The sequence below is a fragment of the Loxodonta africana genome, chromosome Y, assembly GCF_030014295.1.
Source record: "Loxodonta africana isolate mLoxAfr1 chromosome Y, mLoxAfr1.hap2, whole genome shotgun sequence".
Classification (NCBI taxonomy): Eukaryota; Metazoa; Chordata; class Mammalia; order Proboscidea; family Elephantidae; genus Loxodonta; species Loxodonta africana.
Window position 1 is genome coordinate 15431060 of NC_087370.1, and position 6000 is coordinate 15437059.

Genomic DNA, 6000 nt, shown 5'->3' on the forward strand with positions numbered 1-6000 from the left:
TAAAATTTGAGAGTCTCAAGGAGTTTTTTGTTTATTTGAGCTATATTTATTCATATTTATCATTTTAAAAATTAAAGCTGAATAATTTTTACATTGTTATTCACTTAAAACTAGTTTTAATGTTAACATAAATAACTTTATATAAAAAATGTTTTCCAAAAAAAAAAATTGTACCAATCTTTTTAAAGTCTGGCTTATTAAAGACATCTTGGTCACCCTATCTGCTTCTGTATTCATTTTACAGTATTACAAGTCACACACCCTCTGGAAAATCAAGAGTAAAAAGGCAAATAACTTATTATTAAGAAAATAGTTTTTCCATCACCAAACCCACTGCCATCGAGTAGATTCTGACTCATAGCAATCCTCCAATATTTTGTAACTTAAATGTTTAATAGAGCAATGTTAATGTATCTGCTGAAAGCCATTCAGACTGCGTAACTTCCTTGCCTTGATTAAAATTCCTTTCTTTCAATAAACCAGTATTTGCAATCTACTAACTCTTTTTATGTTATGTTTTCCAATTACAAGAGACCTACTAGGTTTCATAAAATGTTGTTTTGGAAATAATTTGGTAGAAATAGGAATGGGTTGTCCACATTCTCATCAGTTAAAGTGTAACAGGAAGAGAAGTTGTTTCTGAGCTCCTTTGGATGGACCGGGTGCCTTCCCAAGATGGATGCGCTATGCCTCAACAGTACCTTCTGTAAAAAACTCAATGTCTACTTGGGTACTGAATTTCTACTCAAAAGCTAACCATCTCCATATAAGTTAATTTTTGGAGATAATGATCATGTACCAAGTCATCCTACTAAGTAAACAAAGCAGAATGAGAAACATGGTTCTGGAAAAAAAATGTTAAAGGAGGGACACTGGTGAAGTAGTAGCTAAGAGCCTGGCTGCTAAACTAAAGTCTGGCAGTTTGAATCCACAAGCTGTTTCCTGGAATTCCTACGGGGCAGTTCTCTCTGTCCTATAGGTTCTCTATGAGTTGGAACTGACACCATGGCAAAAGGTTGGGTTTTTTGGTATGGGTAAAAAAAAAAAAAGGAGGTGACCTAGTGGTCAGTAGTTAAGGGCTCCGCTACAAACCAAAAGGTCAGTGGTCAGAGCTCACCAGCTGCTCTGCAGGACAAAGATGTGGCAATCCGCTTCTGTAAAGATTTACAGCCTTGGAAACCCTATGGGGCAGTTCTACTGTGTTCTATAGGGTCACTGAGTCAGAATCAATTCAGAGACAATGGTATATACACACATAGATTTCAATAACTGTTACTGAGTACCCATATGTGCCAAATTTTATTTCAGCTATGTTGAGGGCGAGCGGAGATATTCAGTAGGCAATTAGAAATGGTAGGTGAGAAACACAAGGGACCCTAAAAGTGGGTCGAAGAGTCAACAAAAAAAGATAGATGACTGGCCTTGAAGGAAATTCTACATTTAGGTGATAGAAGAACCACAGAAGACAGAAAAGGCACAGAGAGTACTGAAACAGAATTATTTTGTATGAAATACCCACTAACATGCTGTGAAACAGTTTCCCTAATTCAGGAAATACTGGATTCAGAAATAAGTGGAATAATAATAAAGGTAGTGGGAAAAGAAAGTTTTTTTAAGTTAGCAAACGTAGAAATATATATAAGGCCAAAAGGGGACACCAGATTCAGGGAAGAGCACAGGCAGAAGAACCTAGTTTTAGAAAGGGGGCAATTCCAAGAAGGGCAGCCAAAGACAAAGGAGTAAACCCTAGGTAGAAACAGAGGGGAAAAATCAAATGTTTATATCAGATGGCTGTTAAACCTCAATTAAGAAAAGATTAGGTAATTTGCTGGGGGTGAGATTTCAAGGACTGGGATTCAGAAATTTTAAGAGTTATTTGGTTTAGTAATAACAATTACTTTAAAACACAGATGAGAATGCAAGCAGGCAGGGAAACCAGATTAATGGAAATGAAACAACCAGCATGGAAATAATGAGAATGTTCAAGCATTTTGAAGAATGTAACCAATGTCACTGAACAATTGTGTAGAAATTGCTGAATGGGAACCTAAACTGCTGTGTGAACCTCAATAAAGAACAGTTTTTTTTAAAAAAAAATTACAGTAACAAAGAAGATTTAGACTTACTAGTATCCACAAATACAAATAAAAAATCAATCCTTGTCACTACAAGGAATTAGGGTTAGAGAGCAAGCTTTTACAAAAAGCACTGAGAAAGAAATTTTTAAAAAGCATCTTTGCAGCTACCTGAAAAACACATGTAGGTTAAAAATACCTCTTTTGTCTAGCATGACTGGGTAATAAGATATTTCACCAATTTTGCAGGTCAGGAAAGGTTATTAAAAAAATTATATTAAACCATTTCTGATGGAAATCCTTCTAAACCATACATTTTACCTGTCTTCTTAGTCATACAACTTGGGTCTAATGAGTCAATCTTGAGCATCCATTGTTGCTGTGTACTGGAACATCTACAGCTGCTGTACTGTGCAGTAATACAATTCTATCTTCTTTGTAGATCTCTCTCAGCTGTCAAGACATAAAGCAACTAATTCTTCTACAATTTAGGCTTACCTTTAACACCTCAACTACAATCTACCTTAGCAACTCGCTTCTGGTCTGATTGCTGCAACCCACTGTTTTTCAATTTTTTCTAAACCACAATTCTTTATGATAAACATGAATGTCCAATTCCCTCTCTCTCATTGACCGTTATTGCTCTGACCTGATGCAGTCTAAAAAATGGAGAAACTTGATTTTTCTACAATAAATTTCTAGGAATCAAGTGCTGTCCGTGTTTCCCAAACTTCACAACTAGCACATTCAAAAGTCAATCAAACTGTGGCTTTGGAAGGAAGCTTGGCTAAGTGTACCAAAAGGTTACTTTCACCTGGAGGAAGAACAAAGTTTGCACTGAGCCATCTGAACGCCACTGCATTAGTAATAATTGTTTTTCTAGCCTACTGTTTAAACCATGTTTTCAACTATGGTAAATGAAACTTTATTACAGAAGCTATGAAGCTTCTGATCAAAGATTACTTGGGGTTAGACTTTAGAACAGAAAAAAAAGAGCAAGTTATTTAGAAACAAAGCAGCAACATTATTTATAATCTTTCCAGTAGTGAACAACCACAATGCTCAACTGAAGCTACTCACTTGCCTTGTTTCTCAACTTTGAAACTTTTCCTAGTCCAATAGCTGGAACCAAAAGTGCTAAGTGACATATAGAGCCCCGCTCAGGTGTGTCATCCCTCTGCCACTTGAGGGCTTCACAAATGTCTCTTACCACTAGTATAAACCCCTTAAGCTAGGCAAGAAAGCTCTTTTGCGACCATTCTTTGCTAATCCGAGTTCGCACCACTCCTCTATCAACAGCATTCACTTCAACCAAAATGTATAGAATTAGAGCCTCACTTCTGGGATTCCTTTCTCCTACCACGAGCTTTGCCTAACGAAGTCCTACTCACTGATAGTAAACCTTTCAAAAAGTCATCTACTTCATGAATTTTCCCAGATGCTCCAAATGGAAATCCCCTTTCTCCGAAGTCCGAGCAGCTAGTCTTGCAACAACATTCTAACAAACTTTTGAATATTTCTTAGCACCTAACATCGTGCACGGATAACACGACTTCGAGTTTACCAAGAAAGTTGTATAGTGCTCAATCAAAAGTACTCTAAGGACAGGAACGCTACTTAAAACTTTCGAAAAGATATTAAATTTAAAAAGCTTCACAAGTACATGAAATATAAATAATGCATCACATTACGTTGTCCTTCAGAAAGAAGTGCTTTCAGCCTCTTTTGGTACCCTTCTTACTGAGAAAAATACAAAGAGATCATAGTTCAAATGCAGTTTATCAAGATAGCTGTTTTCAGATAAATGAAACAAAAGGACTGCGGCAAGACGTTAATCTTCCGCTTTAGTAATGTGCATTTGCATTTTTGTGTACACTTTTGCCCTATTAATAGGACCCCTTTGCTATCAAATGCCATCTTTAGCTTGGTTATTCAGGTACTCGAGGAGGCAACGATTGTGCAAAATATTCGCACAGAGGACACTCTAAGTGCAACTTTAAAATTTCTTGGTGTCCCGTCTGCCTCGGTAAAGTCGACATCAATCGACAGCGTGAGTTACAAAGCGGATCCGAGCAGCGGCGGCCCTGAACTCTGGGACTCCGCGCCTGAGCTCTGTTAAAGTGTCCACTTGGGTTAAACTCAGCTCGGTTGAAAACCAAGAGTCACCGGCACACGGCCGACAGACGGCAAGGTGGCGCTGCCTCCCAGGACCTGGGGTGCAAAAGCTCAACATGGCGGAAAAAGCAATGGCCGCTGTAGGGAGCGGGCACGCCCCCTCTGCGCGCACACGCCATCGCGCCAGACCTCCCAGACCCGTTAACGGCGTCTCCGCCGCAGCAAGCAGCTCCCCGACACCCCCCGACGGGTTGCAGCGGAATTTCCGCTCCCGACACCGCCTTCAAGATGGCGGCCCCCCCTGACGGCAACCCCCTCAACCGTCCCCAGCAGCAGGCGCCGAGCCGCCGCCATTTTATCCCCCATCCCTCCCCTCTTCCAGCAATATTTACATAGTGAAAATCAGCCCGACCAGCCTGCGGCCTTCACCTCACGCATGCAGCCTTAGCCTCCTCACTAGGCCTCGCCCCCGCATGGTACCCAGGGCCGGTCGTGGCGTCCACCGGAGGCCCCTGGGCGACTCTTGGGCTACCGGGCGACTTTCCTCAAAACCCCTCCCGCTTACGGAACGCGCCTCCGCCACCGATCGGGACAACCGAGCTCCTCCCCAGGCCTAACTGCGGCCTCCTCAGCGCCGTATGGGACACTGCCCAGCCTATCGCAGGAGGGCGCCCTGCGGGCCACCGACCAGGCCCAGACCAGGCCCTGCGGCCCCGCCGGCGCCCGGGACTCACCGGACGGGCTTGCGGGAGGTCGGCGACGGTGGCGGGTGCCGCAGACCGGCCTTTCTCTGGAGCACTGGGCCGGGCTCCGGCTGGTGGGACGGGCGGAGGGAGGGAGGAGGGGCCGAGCTCGGAGCTGACAAAAAGCGGCCCAGCTCCCCGGCACGGGCCTGCCGTCAGCACGTCACGTCAGCGCCCGGGAAAAAGACCCAGGAAAATGCGGAAGGGTAGAAAGACCCCTCCTCCGCCCGGTAGGTGCCTCCGGCGCCCCGGGTCGGCGCGGCTCACGCCCCGCAGCCTGTGAGCCCAGTGGTCTCGTGGCAGCTGGGTCTCCGTGACAACGCTCTACATTCCAAGTTCTCCGCGTTCCCGCCCGTCGCCGCCTCAGACGCGGCGCCGCTGCCGCTCTTGCCGCAGCCTAGACCGTAAGGCCAGCGCGGGGCCTACCCGCGGAGAGACAGGCGGCCTGTACCTGTCCCGGCCGCCCACCACCATCCCCTGTGGGCCGCGACTGCCCCCGCGGACTTCCCCGGAGACCTACCTACCGTCTCTTTACCTGGGTCCTGGCAGAGGCGCCAGCTCGAGTAATTTGCAGGCCTCAGACAATGTCAGTGTTTTCGTCCCTGTGACTGGGGAACAAGATCGATTTAGCAATCCCCTCTGTTACTTTCCTTCGCTTAAAGAAAAAGCTTTTTTAAATAAAATGAAAATGGATTTGCCAGTCCAAATGAGTGTGTGGGCAAGAGGGGAGGTTTTTCCTACAGCAACTACCAAACTTTAATTTTATAAATTAAGCTGTCAGGATAGCTAAGTTTATTTGCGAATGAAATGAAGAAACGGTTACGTTTTAAAGGTGGTTTTGCACACTGCAATTAACAGGAATTTTTAATGTACAGATTTGTGACTGTGTCTCTTTCACAGTTTGGGAGCCTAGGAAATACAGGTTTTCTGTACCTGTTTCATAAGTTAATGAGTTTTCTCTCTTTAATAGGTTGAGTAGCAGATTTGGGTATAGGTTTTTGGTTTTGTTTTACAAACAGCTAAAATCTTTAAAGTTTAAAAAGGACTTTTGGAGAAAGAACCAAAAT

The 6000-nt window shown here is 43.9% G+C and overlaps 1 protein-coding gene across 1 annotated transcript in view; it reads right to left on the reverse strand.

The window, feature by feature from the left end:
* The window catches only part of LOC135229097 (zinc finger X-chromosomal protein-like), a 42081-nt gene extending 37090 nt beyond the window's left edge, over positions 1 to 4991 (reverse strand). The window contains exon 1 of the mRNA XM_064278897.1: positions 4925 to 4991. The gene's annotated coding sequence lies outside the window, so the exon portion shown is untranslated. The remainder of the gene's footprint in view (positions 1 to 4924) is intronic.
* Positions 4992 to 6000: the final 1009 nt, after the last annotated feature.